Genomic DNA, 17,346 nt, shown 5'->3' with positions numbered 1-17,346 from the left:
CTCGAAGGAACAAAGAACGATTGAAATTAACCATACGCTAGTCTCTGTAAACAAACCGACTAAAACGCAATTATAAGAATTAATTCCCCATTCATTCTCCCATTTTTTTTTTTCAATCGCTGGGTGCCTTCATAATTAAAAAGAAACTCAGAGCAGCCGTTATAGAGCGATCAGGGAGTTAAATAAATGTTCAAGTTTTTCACGAGTAAAAAAGAGTCGTAAAACTTTGAACAAAGAAAACTCAACTTTTTCATTTTCATTTCAATGGGGAAAAAAAAAATTATTTTTTATGCTCGTATGAGTGAGATAAGAAGTATAACGTGAACAATTAAATTGATTGAGAGGTGAAGGAAAAAAAATATATGCGTCGGTCTGTGAAGAGGGGGAAGATTGGAATCCAAACACAACTACCACAGGTCGCCCGTATGTCTCGCCTCACCCTTTCATCCCCCCCTGAGCCCCCTCCCACCCCTTTTTTTTCCCCTTCCCCTTTTTTCCCCCAGTCCTCTTTCCTCAGCGCCTTGACCCCATGGCGTACAGTAAGTCTTTTCTGATGCTTGGGTTATGCCTGTCTTCCGGGGAATTCGGAAGTGTCTGAAATTGCCCAATTCAACCGCAACATTTTCCGTAATTCCCTAAAGTGAAAATAAATAAATTTGCAATCGTCTTCTTTCCTCCCCTTTTAACTCTTCGTTCGTATTTTTTTATATTTATTATTTGACATTTTCGCGTGCCAGTTAATTTACTTGATTGATAAATCGATCTGACCGATGCGATTGCCAAGGCCAATTTTCATCAGATTTTATTCCACCGAATTCGCGTTTAACTTGTATTGTTTTTATTTATCGTTTTATTGCGAAAGGCAACTAAACGGGAAGCAGACTGGATTTTGAACCAGCAAATGTCAATTGAATTATTCGCAGTGTGCTATGTATGTCCCGGGGTTTTAAATACATATTCACCGGGTTGGGAATCTAATTTCAAGAGATAACACTCGGTAAAGCGTAATCTAGTTACTAAGGCGTTCTAATCTAATCAACGATTCGTATTTCATATATTTCATTACATCGTTCCTTTTCTTTTTTTCATTCCTCACATTTGAAATGACCAGAGAACACTAAGATAATCGTTTCTCTCTATTACATAGAAGCGATCGATCATCGATTTCTGTCCAAAAACAATAAATCGGATGAATTTTCGTATTAATTCATGCGACCCATCCATTCCTTATTTAGAATATTTCGTCAGCTTTCTTATTCATTCGACTCATACGTCATGTGCCCCAAAATCCTCAATCCACACCACTAAATCACCTATGTGATTCCACCAAACTTGAATAAACGTCGGCGAAAGAATATCATTTTTTTTATCTATATCAAATTGCAATGGAGTAGGATTATTTTTCCACACCACTTGGAACGACAGAATTACGTAAAAGCAAAGTGTCAATATAGATCGGCAGTCACACGTTAATTCATTTTTCGAGTGACACAAAAAATATATGAAATTGCAAATAACACCAGGTGAAATGGAGTTTCACCCAGCAACAGGCTAAATCAACATTTCGCACAGCCTCGAAAAACCTCCACTGCGTTTCGTAATTCTAACGATCACCATGTAATTTCAAAATATTGTTCAAGGACATGTTCGCCAGACATTTTATCCCACCTCTTTGCCGATATATTAACAGAATAAAGACATACAACAGAGCATCACCTCTTCCAGTCATCGAGGAAAAGAAGAGAACTAATAAATTCTATTTTTATATCCACCACGCATAAATTCGCCTGGCACAAATCTCTATTTATACTCCTTTCCGTTTATTTCTTTCTCCTGTTTCCTTTTATTTTTTTTTCTCTCCATGAGAGATTTTCTCATTGCAGTATTCGAGGTGTGAGCGCGTGCTTTACTCGGTAGGTGAAATGAACCGATGACTAGATCCAAAAAAAAAGGAACAAGGAAAAAAAAAAGAGCGAAGAGAAAGAGGGACCTCGATTGCAGTCAGATAATCGCTCGGGTTTATTTGCACAAGCGCTTGAGTCTACGACAGTAAAAGCGATAGTAGACTCTCGATCTCAGGGTCTCTATCCGATTTAAAGATAAATCCCACTCTCTCTGTTTACATTTTTTTTTTATAATCCCCTTTGTCACCGAAAAATTTCAATCGTGACCTACGACTGAGCATCAGACTCTCGCAAAAGCAAAATAAAAATAAAATCTCCAGTCTAGCGTGCAAAATGGAAAGGAGAAAAATCGTAAATTCCAAGTAGATTACGTAAATATACATCGGCATATCCCCGAAAAAGGCTGGGTAGACTGACCATGAGGAACACTTGAATAGACTGACGACAAAGGAGCCGCAATACCTGGGGGTATCATTTGAATTAAAAATTCCGGGATTACGTCATCACCTGGTGAGTTCAATGTTATGCCTACACTGGGTGCTGGTATTATCCTCGTCTAGCGATCGTCTAGCCAGTCTCCCATATAAACCCGTACACACTACTAACACAAATAATCACGTTTTCACACGAACGCGCAACAGACCGAATAGAGAAGGCCATACGAGTACAAACTACAGGACCGGGGTACAGACATCCGGAGAGAAAGAACTGGGGTCTTTTTTTTTCCTCTCTAAATGGCTCTTTTCTGCAAGGCTATATCCCCGTGGAGTTCATGGACCAACAAAACGCAGAGCCATTGCGCATATGTGAATGTTCGAATGTCTTCAAAGCGCGGGAACTCTTGGACTGCATGTGCAACGGTTGTGTGCACACGCAATTGAAATATGTAAGTGGATATGGGTGAATATGGGTGAGGGGATATTTTGAAAAAATGGGACTTGTCCCACTGGCGATGGGACAGCGAAATGACTTGAAGGCCATCATCTGGTGGACCCACGTAACACAGCTGCGAGACGTACCTTGAAATATCCAGGGGCAAAGTGATGTCTCGTGGGGGCCTTCCTACGATGTCCTTGCTCGTTCCCTCTGATTAATACTTGGACGATTAAATGACCAACGTATGACTCTTATCTCTTCCTTCTTCACTGATGAATTTTTCGAATCACTTGTTTTTTCCCTTTTTTTGGTTATTTACATCTATATTATCGTTATAAAATTATTTTTAACACTCGTGCCTTCTGCGTCCATGGCAATGAGAGTTTCACGTGCCAGCAGATCGAATATCCTTAAATATCAATCGGGAAGCACCTCAGAAACACTTGGCACGAATTATCGAAAAAGAAATATAATGAAATAAAAATGAATAATAAACGAGGAGCAATCGTGTCAATCTCTATTTATTTATTGACAATTGAGAATTTATTATCTTGTCCTGGTAATGTTCACCCACTGACTCTAGGGACTACAACACCAGCCGTCACACACCAAATTTTCAAAGAGACTAAAACTCGACAAATGTTGATACAATTATTTGATGGTATGATGCAAATGATCAGCCGAGTTTGAAAAAAAATCACACAAATATCGGGGCTTATTAATGGTCAAAGCGGCGGTGAATTAGATTTGATTGATCACTTGTTAGGGGGACGATGTTAGAATAGTACCTGGTGCGAGGTACCAGGCAGAAGTCACCAGGAGCCTTTTCGGACACCAGGGAGGACTACCTAGTCGTAGAGTGATTGGGAACGCGACTGGCCAAAGCACTTGATTCGCGCGCGGTTCGGTTTGCTGCGCCTCTCCCATGCACTTCTTTCTTTCTTCCCTTTTTTTTCCCGTATGTATGCTTCTCTCTTTTTTTTCGGGGCCACACTGTATGCGTATTATATATTTGTGTTACTTATGTGCATGTATTATAAACTTGTGTTGGTAACCGAAAAAAAAAAAAAAATTAAAAAAACGAAAAAATAAAGAGCAGAGAGAGGAGTGCGTGTGCGATGGGCTGTGTGCGCCGGGTAGGCGAGGTATAGTTACCGAAATGTTAACCTCGTGGAACCACTTTTTATTGAGTGTCGCAAAATTCATAGGAACCAGCGACGGGTGAGTAACAAGGAGAGCGCGATAAAACTGTTTGAGGGGTGCAGGGTGAAGAGTTAAAAAGAGAGAAATTTTCGTGGGGGGAAATGAGGGTGGAGGGAGAAGGGAGAGGGGAAGAGAGAGAAACGGTTTAGTCGAATCAAAAAAGGAGGGAGGACTAGGCACGGGGCTGGAGGGGAGGTTATCCCCACTACTGGTTAGCCAACAAAATTCAAGTAGTAACATGGTCCGTGCTCAGAACCCCTCTGGTCCTCGCCAATTCTTCAATCCCCACTACACTTTTTCGCTCTCCCTGACTACATACACATACCTCCTCCATCCCTCCTGTCCCCTTTCATCCCCCCTCACTTCACCGCTCCTCAGCCTTTTTATCCCCCCCACTAAACTCAACCCCGCCGACTCCTTCTCACTGTCACTGTGTCGGCTATTTTTTTGGCGTGTGTGTGTGTATACGTTTTCGGTGTGCTTTACCCCCCTGTCCCCCAAACTCTATCCTCCAGTTTTTCTCACTCGCATACGGTGTGCCCCTTCCTACAATTTTTTTTTCTCTTCTTTTTCTAGAGTACGGGATGGTTCCATTGGTTTTGAGATGGGCGCTTTGAGGGAGACGAACCGCCCGCACACCTTCATGGTATTTAGCTTTACCATAGCCCAAGTTATGTACAGTTAGAGAGGGATTTTTTTTTTGGAGGGGGCATGGTCTGATATGGGCAATGACGAGACTCTTGTCAGGATTTATGTAGATTGTTGCATTCGCTAATGGTCCTGGAGGATTCTGGTCGAATCTCTGCACTTTCTATTTTATGACATTCGGGTATTATGGACTGTGTTGTCAGGGACTGATAACCGAGGGAATTATTTTTTCGATTATTCTGATAGGTATGTAAAATTGTGTACTTCAATTATGGAATTGAAAAGCCTGAAATACTCATAATTTTCAATGTTTTTTTAAGGGAGATAAATATCAAAATTGGACGTTGTGGATAATCTCTCCATTTAATATTCACTGGCTGTAGAATTCTCTCGAACAATAGAGAATTATGAGGAGTGATTTTAATCCAGCTTTTTTTCAGTTTATCAATTTTTTTTAAATCGAATTTTTATTCTCCATTTTAAATTACCAAATGGATTATAAATGATGAACGGCTGACCATCGATATAATCTCCGTTCAATGCCCCACAAAATATTGCATAAAAAAGAGGATAAAAACCGTATCAAGTAAAAATGAAACAATAAAAGCGAATTACGAGGGAGAATATGATGTGAATGTGGAACATGCACAACCTGTCATCGCAAATTTCGTGCTTCAATTATACAGTACTTTTGTACAAAAAATAGAAATCCACGGATCATTATGAGATAACATCGCTGAGGTTTCACGGATGTCACCGGATGTTACTCGGGTTTGTCAAAATTCAACTTTGCATACTAGATTATCCGATGATTTCAATACAGAAATAGAGATAATTCTTTCCCTCCGACGTGTAATGTGTCAGTGCACACACCGTAGATTACCAAGAATTGATTAACTCATTACCTACATCAGTTCACTATTGGATTTTTCTCCTTCAACAAACGCGAACGATCTCAATATTCCACTCCGCATCACACTAATATAATATCGGAAATCTTATCGATGAAATTTTTTCTATCACTCGAAATATCCAATCATCCAATGATTCATGTGTCATGTCTGAACAGAAAATAAGGAGACCCCAAGACATTTGAATAAACTCAAATAAATTCTATTACCCTCGATCATTTAAATAATAAATTCGGAATTACTGCTTCATGAAATATCAAATTACAACGGGAATAATAATGCACTTATATAACATGAGTTTATGAAGAAGTCTGATGTCTGCCTGATTTTTTCAAATCCAATTGCATCGGGTGAAAATCAATAAGGATGAGAATCTTATTCATAGATTTGTCCTCTGTGACCTAATTACCCCGTCTAAATGTTTCATAAACTTTTTTATGAATTTCAATTTGCACGTCGTCACTGTAATCCCTCACTTATTGCCTGCTACGTCGTCAGTTTATTGGATACCTGACATGATCCACACGAAAAAATATCTCCCGCCGAGAATTCATAAAAATTTCCAATTAATAAAACTATTAGAGTAATATCCCGGGTAAAAAAAAAATTGTAATCGGAATATTTTTTCCAAATTTTCCAAAAAATTCCTGGACAACTTTGCAGAAATTTTTTTTTATGAAAAAAAAAATTTGGGGCTTAAACCATTTTTTTTTTTGGGAAGGTTTTTGAGGTTTTTTTTTCGACCTTTTCTTATTCCATTTTTTTTGTTTTTGGTTTTTTTTTGTTTAAAAAAAAAAATTTTCTGAAAAGTTTTCCAGAAATTTTTGGAAAATTTCGAAAAAATATTCCGATTACAATTTTTTTTTACCCAGGATGATAAAATAGATTCATCTCTTGTCCCCACACTGCCTATTATCTATCTTTCATCAAAGGTATTGAGTTCTTTGTAAGATATTTCATCCGATAAATATTGAATGCATAAGTTTTAAAAGATGAAGAAGATAAAGAACTGCGGAAGGAGTGAATCAAAGAAGCAGAATGACTTCTTGCATCCTGAAGAGGAAGATGTACCGTTATGCGAAAGTGGAAAGGGTGGCAAAAGGGGCTAAGCCTTTGAGATTCAACAGGGCCAAGTCACTGAGCCAATTAATAACCTTGCAGGTCATTAGTGAACTCCCGTTCATCCCAATTGACCAAAATATTGTCGGAACACTACTCCAGCAAAACTAATTACTATCGACCATTTCGATTCAGCAATTAGAGGAATTCTGTTGAACTTGACTGTGGAGAGGTATCTGTGGAAAAAAAAAATCAGCTGAAACAAAGGGGTAATCAATAAATCCATCTTGATTCATTGGATGGATGCAACAAGCCCTTGAGGACCGATCGAATCGTGCGAATCGCTCGTTCGATGACTCTCCAGTGCTCAAAAACCTCTTGGCATTGCGAGAGTGGGAGAAAGAACACCCTCTCTTCCCTTTTCACATTCTCCACTTATCGACTTTCGACCCCGCGATGAATCTCTGCCATTGACTCCTTTGGTGAGGTAAATCGAGCCGCCCAAATACCCTTCATGGCTCATGCAGTTCTAGTACTCACAATCGAGGGACTTTTCATGCTCATATCGGGAATCGGAATTTTTTTTTCCTCTCCCATGGAAGAATTGTAATCGATCCCAAGTTTATCATTTTTTTATTTTATAAATACATCCAGTATTATTTAATAAATCCACAAATCATATTTATTATTTTGAATGAATTTTATTTCAATGCAATTTATTATTTGGAAATAATAAATAAGTTGTAAATTCATGGTAATTGCGTTGGGTTGACAATTCGATTGATCGTGCGAATTTATACTTTCCCGATCTGATTACTCATCCTCTCCACATGAGAAATTCTTGTCTCGATTGCGCGATAAACACTTTCATTATCAATTCGAGTGTATATAAAATTGATCTTAAGTGTTGGGTTTTTTGTGCATGATTAGGTGATGAGTGTAAAAAATGAAAAATATTATCGATTCTTCAAAACTCTCGAAAATTGTCTCGTGACAAGTGAAAAAGTTAACAAACAATCACTCTCCCAAGAATTTTTTGTTATTCTTACCATAAAACACAAGGAAAAAGATTGCAAAAACCGGAAATAAAAAAAGCAAGTAACAAGTCAATCAATTTATTAATTCCAAGAACTCGCCTCATATAAAACCGAGGGTATAACATTCTATTCGTATTTAAACAATGAACTAATACGATAAGCTTATATTTTTATTCTCACTTCTCGTCAAGTGCATCAACCGCACACAACGCCAATTCACTCTCGTTGTACACATAGAAAGAAACGATAAGATACTCTGGGCTGGCAGAGTACACATTATATATGACGAATCCCACACACTGTGGCCACAGCTCGTGGCCTCACATTTCGCTAGACATTCTTTGCACAAGCGATAAAAATAGAAATGGAAAAGTTTTATTCCACGTACTCATAAATTACAAGCACCTAAGTGAATCACCCCGAAGATAATAGAACAAAACAGTCGGGAATTATAATAATGTCTTTGTGGTTGAACTAGTGTCACTGCACTATACCTAATACCGTGGTGTTAAAGAGCGTCGATTTTTGCAAATGTCCTTGACGACATCCGTCCTGCTGGCCTGCCATTTACGCACATCTATACTGCCTCCCATCACTGTACACGCACACCAAATTAACCGCAATCCCCCTCTAAATTACACTTACACTAATCAATTCCCAGAGATTCACTCAATGGAGAATCAATGCGCAGAAATTTTCGCAATTCATCAGCAATTTCATCTCGATATCTTATCACTGACTCCGAATTCCGTGGGAAAATCTAACTGGACGGTAAATTTTTTAAAACAAAAAAATACATCCGCCCTTTATCCTCCCGGTGCAAACGGCGATAATATATTTTCTCATTTCATTGAATATAATATTTTTTAGACAGCAGATGCTCGCAGGTGCGAATGCGCTGTAAAAACCGGTATCCTATCGAAAACTAGTCGCGACAACCCTTGAGTTGAATTCCTGATCTACGAGACTCAGAAAGTGGTTGGTCATGTTTAGTTATATCAATGCTTTCTCACGCAGACAACCCCTTCGTCTCTTTAAATCGAGTGAAATATATTTTTTAATATGATTAGCCACGCACAATGCCAAAATCATAATTCATAAAAAAAAAGAAATTAATTATCGGCATTTCGAAGCTGGAGAGTTGATTTCAGTGATAACCTCATTTGAACCATTTTACCGCATCACCTCTGAATTATTAATCAGAAAAAAAATGTAATAGGTTATTCTGGATTAAATACTGAAAGGTGAAAAATTGTTGGGCAGTGAATTTAGTTGCCAAGGTAGAGAGCATCGATGGGGCCCTTGCTAGCAGATTCTTTTCGGGATGAAGCGTTAGCTAGTCAGTCCAAGAGGGCCATGAACCCCGAACAGGTTGCCCCCTGGACGTTCACCTCCAACTCTTCCTTCCCACCTCTTCCCCTCTCTCCTTTTTCGCCAACTTGCGGGGCCCCAAAATGCCGTCTTCCCTCTTGGGCCCACCACCTCCCTCCCTCAGCTCTCGCAGGCCCCACCAAAACCAGAGGACTAGTCACCCCAGGGCCCTATTCCCTCCTGCCCCCCCCCGTCATCCTCATCCCCTCATCCTCTCGTGTATCTTGTAACTTCTCTACTCACACCGATAAAAAATAACCTTTTCCTTCCAGCCCAGGATATTTCTTCGGGGCCCTTCGTGACGCTCTCGGACCCAGTGTTAGATAATCTCCCACACAAAAACCTCCGCCATACCTTCAGGTGCCAATAACCAAAAATTCCACAGTCTCTTTTTATTTCATAGCCTCTAGCTTTCCCTCAGAAATTCCTGAATATCAAATATTTTATTAATTTTCAGTTCGATTGAATTGCACAACGAAATTTCAGGCATTCCTCCCACCACGATGTTGCACTTCCCATGAATTTAATCGTTTAAATGTTTCGAGAAAGAAAAAAATGAAGAATCAATAGTTAAAAATGTAACAAACCGTAATGTTTTACAATGCAATATGTCACATTGCGTTGATCGAATTCCACGAAGTTTCACAAGTCGCCATTCCTTCCATCGTTTTAATATACAAAATGAATTATGATGACACAACATTTATAGCTTCTTGAACATGAAAAAAAGTGCCTCGATCTGCAGGTTCTGTTAAAAAAGGTGTGCGAATGCCAGAAGTGATGTGCAGTCTACTCCGATTATGTGTGTCATCAGCCTAGAATTCTCTGACACACGAGTCTATCTTTCTTCATAGAGTTGGGCAACTCTATATTCCCCGTGATCGAATTACGCTGATATTCTACAATTGTTTTCATTTTGCTGATTAAATAAATTATCATCAGCATGAGCTGCGTTCTTTCTGTATTCCCTCACCGATTAATTGACTGCATTTACTCCTGGGAGTTTGTTTTATTTATTTTTTTTCAATCTTTTCCAGGTATTTCTATGGGTGATCAAAAATTTATGGACTATCCTACTCCCAAGTGTGAGATGAAATTAAAATAGTACTTTGTACTTGAGAGCAAAAATAATGATTTAACCAATGTCTTAATTCCAAGTCATGGTAAAAAGTTTTGTCGAATTCACAGAGCAAAAAGCAGAAGAGATGGAGATTTTTATTATTCCTCAATGCTGGTGGATGTGATGTGTCACTGTCACTCGCCTTCCTCTACCTGTGAGTCCTCGTCGACCACCAGTGGCAGTTTCTTGTCATCCCGTCGTCATTCCAAATTCACGTATGACCATTCTAGCTCACTTAATTGCACCCAGCCCCATTCAATCATCCCCTACAAAATCAACGACCAAAAAAAAAAACAACAAATAGTCATCAAAACCCCCCAAACAGCAACCAAAAAAAAAAAAAACATTTCAACGATCCCGTAAAAATATTAAATGAATATTTCAACCGGAAGTTTACGCGCAAATTCCAAATATTTCACACCGAATCGTGAAACAAAAGTCGATATCACAATTCCCGCGGGCGACATATTTCAAATATGACAGTTTGAGCGAACGTGAAAAAAAAAATTGTCGAAACAGAAACAAAAAAATCCCCGTAAAAATAAAAGCCCCGTAAAAATCCGATGCGTTTCGAATTAATCGGCCCGATTGGGCCACAGCACCTGGTCAATTTTCCGGGAGTTTAAGTCACTCCTCTCTTTTTCCCCGGGATTTTTTTTTTTCAACTTTTTATTTTTTTTCCATTTCATCCGATCGGATTTTCACGCACGCTCCGTCGCCCTCGATCATTGCCTACGACCATTTAAAACGATTCGCACTCCTCTTGTTTTACCCCTTTCTCCACACATATTCGCCTGAAGCGTAATACATGACGCATACAGCGTTGCAGTTTGAAACAGAGGGGTGAACAGAGAAGTGCAAAGTGGTTGGATCATGTGGGTGGCTTCATACATTCAGCCACCACTCTTTTTCCCTCTCTACGTCCTATTCGCTGATCGCCCGTCGTGCTTCGTTATCCAACGAAAAAACTACATGTGCAACTCCAGCAAGAATCATTCCCTTCCCATCACCATTCCCTCTTTCCTCCCTTTTTTTTCCCCCGTCCTCCCCCTCATCCTCTGTCTCCTGCCACAATCAACTGGGTATTCATCGGATAAGCATAACGCTTTATCCAGTGATGCAACTCGCATTATGAAATCTGTCGACTGAGCCCATAGAAAATAATAACAACCGCGAGAAACAACAAAAATTGTATTTATCTTTCAGCAAAAATGTTTGCGGATTTTTGCTTCTCGACCTTCTTCCACCACTTGCATTAATTACACGGATCACATTGTCGTAAAGTTTGAACAATGGGCATCGCTTGGCCCAGATAACTCGACGCTTGATTTGCTTCAAATGTTTCTCAATGTTCATCGCCTGATTATGCTGACGCAATATGTTGACTGATCCGTTGACTCATGCAAAAACTCGCCAAAAAATTTTGTGATATCATGTTTATTCAATTTAAACCGCTCCCTAGTTCGTCTCGTTAATAAACTAGTTGATAATGCCTTTCGTGTGATCCTCGCATCATCTGGCATTTTTTTTTTCTACCAAATGTTTGGATTGCTTTGAATGAGCGTGTCATGCTAAATCACGAGCAATAATCCACTTCTTTTTCATGGCAAATACCGGTCTTGCTAGCGGAAATTATCGGTTAGTCTCCAGTGGATGGCCAAAATATCTGATCATACTAGGGTTTATTAATGCTGTGGGAATTCGTCTTCCCGGACGTGCACGGTATATTCGACAATGTAATACATAATTATTACGCACATCCTTGCAAATTCTACTCTCTTTTTTTTTTTGAGCAAGTGCATTGGGTTTGTTAATTTTTAACGGGCATACGTGGGGCGAATATCTTTTTCGGGGAGAGTGGACGAGGGGAGGGCACAACGGGGAGTGTAGATGTTAAGATAGTTGTAATTAGTCGGTTTTTGGTCTACGCAATAAGCGGGTTACCCATGTGAACTTCCTTTGTGTTTTCAGTCTGTACTTTTATTCCCGGAAAAAAATGTCAATTAGTGATTCACTTCTGTATTTTCGGGACTGTATTCATTTTATCGATCGCCATTTATTTCCTCAAAAATTAGCATTCGTTATGGAAGTAATCATTAATATTTGACCAATTATAATTTTTGAAGGAGAGAATGTGCAATTATTTCTGGTGCATTCGGTGAAGAATAATGAAAAATCGTTGAATATGTATTGTAACGCCGGAATATTATATTTCTTTTGAATTTAATGAGAATAATTCGGATGAAGAAAATGAAAATAACATACGTGACAGCATTCACAGCCCGATTTCAATTAAAACTCCATGTTTTGCATTGGAGTTTCTGCAAATAACATATTTCATTATTTACAAAGTAACGAAACATTGTTCGGTAAAAGTGTATCCAACGCGAGTGTAATTATTGTGTGATTTTAATCGACCGTTCCAATGGGTATTTTAATATTTTTGTATTTGAAATTAATTTCAGCGTAAATTGTCACGTTTGTCCGCTTTATATTTTTCTTCTCCGATAATGACAAACAATACCAATTGAACGATTGGCTGGCGTATGAAAACAGCCAGGTGAAAATGTTATTAATGCTGTAGCGACAGTGGCAAACAAAAATAATTAATATTTATCGTTCTGGGTTGATTTTCGTTTGTACTGAAAATCGAAATGTACGCGGAGGGAATGGTGGATATAGGAAATGTTTGAATTACGTAAATAAAACGCTAATCCCGTTAAGTGCGCGATTTCAAATTTTCCACATGTATTTTCAGACTACGTATGTTTCATAACATTGGGGGAGGGTGGCTGAATTTTCCGGAGGTACGAAATATATTCACCCCTGAACGTTATAGCACTTTTTTTGTATAGCTGACCGATGACCCAATTTGTTCCATATAATTTTCATCCCCAGATCCCACGATTCGATGTTATAACCAACTCGAGAGAGGTCAGGGGTTATTTCCAGTTTGACGAGCTACAAATTGGAGAAGATCGTTCATTCTCATCCCCTCCTTTCGTCACCGCAGCCCCTTTAACCACCCCCGGATATGTATTTGAGACAAAACCAGTGTACAACCCACACGATGGGTTAAATTCAAATTGCAGATAGGGCTGGAGAGAGGGAGAGGATAAATAAGTGAAATGGGACAAATTTATAGCTGTGGACGGGCCAATGTGAGGGACAATGAGGTACAGATGTTAACCAGTGTCTTTTACCTCGATTTTCGCTCATTATAATTCTGGTCAGCTATCAAGGTACAAACGGTTATGGGGAATCAGTCGGTTTAGAATTTTTCCACGTCTTCGATTCGATTGCATTTTCATCGATTTACTACACATAAAAATTTTGATAAAATCGATCGACTCCTCAATCACTCGCGAAATATTTTTTAACTCCGCCTTTAACTTTTTTCGAACATGGAAATGAGAAATATAATGAATACTCCGTTTGAGATCACCTCAATCCCTCATTTGCAAATGGCTGATTTGTGTGGGAAGACCACCGAAGGAGTTGAACGCTTTTAGATGCAAATAAAACCGTTGACGAGAGAAAGACTTTCTACTACAAACCCCACGGTCATATTCCTTAGTGCCGAAAAAGGGGGCGAAGATAGGGATCTGAAGAGAGAGTCTTGGCCTCTGGATCGGCGAGAGCACACGAGGGATGCAATTCACGACCAGACAGGATGCGACCGAAACAATAGATTCCAAAAAACGGATTTAATTTCTTTTTTTCATTAAAAAAATTCACCTATCCCTCTCATCACTGCCCTCTCTTCATTCCGCACTTCTCCGCATTTATCCATTTGTATCAAACGAGATGCAATAATTTTTCAATGATTTTTCATTTTTTTATCTTGAATCCTATAAATACCGTACGATGTCAATACACGATTTCTTTTGAATTTCGGATCAAGGAACTCCTAAATTCGCATTTTTCTCCCCTTCAAGTTTACAGTGTAGCCTTTCTTTTGCCAGCGTGAGACGTAGTTTGGGGCTATTTCTTTAACGCTCAAAAATCAAACATTCTGAAAATAAAGTCTCGTGTGGGCCATCCTGGCAGTTTTGGGCGCGAGTTCTTTGGCTGATGCACACGCAATACGCCTGAGAAACCAATACACACATTCAAAATAAAGAAAAAACAATACAGAAATGAACGAAGAAAAAAAAAGAATGGAGAATGAAGAGAGAAAAAGAGAAGAGTGGCATACACAACACACAAGAGCGTACGTTAGCCTGAAAAACCAGCATTTGCACGCACACACGGCGTTGGTCACGCATGGTGGTGAAATAAAAAAAAAAACAAGAAAATTCACGTAAAGAGTGGAGCGAGGATTCTTTTTTTCGGCCCTAGAGATTGAGGCCATTGCACCTAAGACCGTCGATGAACGCTTTGGGGGCCGATTGCTGCGGCCTGCGCCTGTTTCCTTTTGCACAGCGAAAAACTACCGCGGCCACTTACTGTAGCGCAAATCGCCCCCGGGACATTTTTTCCACGACAAAAATCACCAGAAGATTTTGGCTCCTGGGATGTTTACGTTCCACCAGTGGACTCGGGTTTTATTTATTTCTGGGAAGGTGAGAGGTGCAGGATTGAGAGAAACTTCTAAACAACAATTATTTAATGATTTACGGGGAATCCAGGGAAAATACAGGTTGATTCAAGCTTCGTCGAGTACAATCTGCTCAATTATTAAAGAAATTTTGAAATTCGGGGAATATCGAATTAAGCAATCTCCTAATAAAAATAATATACAGAATTAAATCGGCTCCTGAGAAATTTTTGGAATAATTCAAAGGTTCTCATTGTTCCTGTGGTGCACCAATAAATAAAATAATTAATCAATAAGAAAATATAAATAAATAATTAAATTGGAAATGATATGGTAATAATTCTTTCTGGTTTAATAGTTGAAAGTTGATTATTCATATCTGGTACAGATTTATTAGTGAAATTGTTTGTTCAGTGGGATATTTTTAACCCGTAGGCATCACTGAATGCGAGAAAACTGATCGACAATATGATCCACAATAGTGAATTGAGGGAGAAATGAAAACAATCCGGGTAAATGTCCTGTTATTTTTTTCCAGTATTTTTATTTTGTCATCTGTGTACTTCGCGTTATTCGTAATACTGTTTCGATGAATCGACAGCAAACAACACGAAGGGAAAAAATTCAGTAGTGATTCAGAGCGAAGGGTACAGTGATGTGAGAAAAATTGGTGTGACACGTCATATTACAACCGACAATTGGCCATTAATTGGCAAGTGGAATAATTGAATTTTTTGGTTACAAGAAAAAATTTGAGGGAAAGATTTTAGGTCTAGCAGGATATTGAGGACAAAGGATTGGTGAAAAAGTCCGTTGAGAAAAATTCATGCATATTGATTCTAAGTGGCTAAGTCAACAGGGGCCAATGTACGCGGGGCCAGTGCCCAATGACGTCGGTTGTACATACATACATGAGCCCGTGGGCAGGTGGTCCCGCGAATACAGGCCCGCGTACCTCAAAAGAACATTTTTAAGGGCGTTGATCCTCAGCGTTGAGGAACGACCAGAGGACACAGAGGGAAGAAAGAGACACTGAGGGCTCAACGGTGCGAGCGAATACTCGCCTCTTGGCGACTGCACTTCTTTCAATTTTTCTCTCCTTTTTTTTTCACCTCTTTTCATTGAAAAGAATCAAATTTCGGGTGTGGTGCATAGAGCTTTGTGGATGCATATACAGAAATGTTATATACCAGAGAAAAAAAAATCCCCGAATGAGAATGAGGGAACCGAAAAAACACAAGCCGAGCGTGAATGCAAGCGTTTCGGGTGCGTGAAGAAAGGATGTACCTTTGGGTTGTATTGCCTCGGTGATTATTTGTACTTTGAACCGTTGAGAATTAGCAGTACCAGTGGCTTCGCATGTTTCACTTTAACACGCGATAACACAAAGATTTTCATCCTAACTGAGGGAATGGAATAAAAGTTCTTTTTAACTCCGAGAAAATGTTTTTACGGGCATTTGTTGGATATTCCCGGAATGGCTCCATCAAAGAAATTCGCATTGGCTCTGCAGCTTTTATTCCCAAATTTCATCAAGACGATGAATTAATAAAACTCATTATTCTAGGAATTTTATATCTCGCGGCGGCGGCAAGTGGATTTGATGCCTTTTATTTTCTCCGTAAAATATCCATTCGCGGGTGGAAATGTTCGATAAAATGTAAAATCGAATAATTGTAATTTTTCCATTCCCAGGAATGAGCAGAACTGTTAAAGCATTCTTCATTATCAGTTCATCGACTGCGTAGACAAAATAATTCCTCCAATTTTAAACCCGTCGTCTCTCACCCAATTGTGCTGTTGTCTTCAGTAACATTTAACCATAATATATCGACTCGCCTCATTCTCGTGTTGCGTTCGTTGTCGCTAGTAAGCGGAGACGATTGCGGAGTTGAATAAAGAAAAAAAAAAAAAAGAGTCAGCCATGAAGAAGAAAACGAAAAAAGAATATGAAACAAAACGTGGAAAAAAGTCCGAAAAAACGGCGCCACCGAAAAACCTAGGGATTGCATTAAGTAGAAAGAGGGAGGAGAATGAGAAGTTGCGAGACGGAGGCAGAAGTGGAGAAAGGAGAAGCCGAAGTCGAAGCCAAAGCCGAAGAAGAAGAGGAGCGGGGCTTTGGCATGGGTTCTAGAAATTAGGTTGTTGCACCGGAGTGCAGTTGAGAGGGGGAAATGCCCAAGGCCCATGGCCACTTCCACGACGGTGAATTTAGGCCGTTGCACTTTTCGCCAGTTCATTGGACACATGGTGGGGGTCCCAAATAGGCGGATAGACAGCACTTGGTGGGGGCAAGTGGGGGCTGTTGCCCCGGAGAAATCGAGGGGATAGAGTGCATTTAGGTGCAGTGATGGTATGAGAAGAGAAATAAAGGGGAATTGAAAAAAAAAAGTGTACACATACACATGAACCGTAGGAGGAGAGGGACTCTAGCATGAGCCACGACGATTTCTCCCGAAATATTTAACTCATTCCCTTATTTCAAATTCCCACTGCCACCGCGATTTACCATCATTTTATTTATGAAAATTCATGGACAATTTTAATTGCTAAAACACTCGAGTCCGTCCAAATAAAAATGTGAAAGCTAACTGTAATGGAGAATAAAGGAGTGGGGTTGCTTCGTCGCTTTTTTTTTTCTCCTTCGTTTCAATAAAAAGATGTTTCTTAAATGTAC

At 39.4% G+C, this 17,346-nt stretch overlaps 1 protein-coding gene across 8 annotated transcripts in view; it reads right to left on the bottom strand.

Annotated features, from left to right (window-relative positions):
• br (broad-complex core protein) overlaps positions 1-3,666 on the bottom strand; it is a 35,683-nt gene extending 32,017 nt beyond the window's left edge. For 3 of the 8 annotated variants that reach the window (XM_011309363.1, XM_011309358.1, XM_011309359.1), the window contains exon 1: positions 2,924-3,666. The gene's annotated coding sequence lies outside the window, so the exon portion shown is untranslated. The remainder of the gene's footprint in view (positions 1-2,923) is intronic. The other 5 variants (XM_011309357.1, XM_011309362.1, XM_011309361.1 and 2 more) reach the window with 2 other exon arrangements.
• Between the last annotated feature and the right edge of the window lie 13,680 nt (positions 3,667-17,346).

The sequence above is a fragment of the Fopius arisanus genome, unplaced genomic scaffold (assembly GCF_000806365.1).
Source record: "Fopius arisanus strain USDA-PBARC FA_bdor unplaced genomic scaffold, ASM80636v1 scaffold00066, whole genome shotgun sequence".
In the NCBI taxonomy this organism is placed as follows: Eukaryota; Metazoa; Arthropoda; class Insecta; order Hymenoptera; family Braconidae; genus Fopius; species Fopius arisanus.
This window is presented reverse-complemented; position numbering and strand designations above follow the sequence as displayed.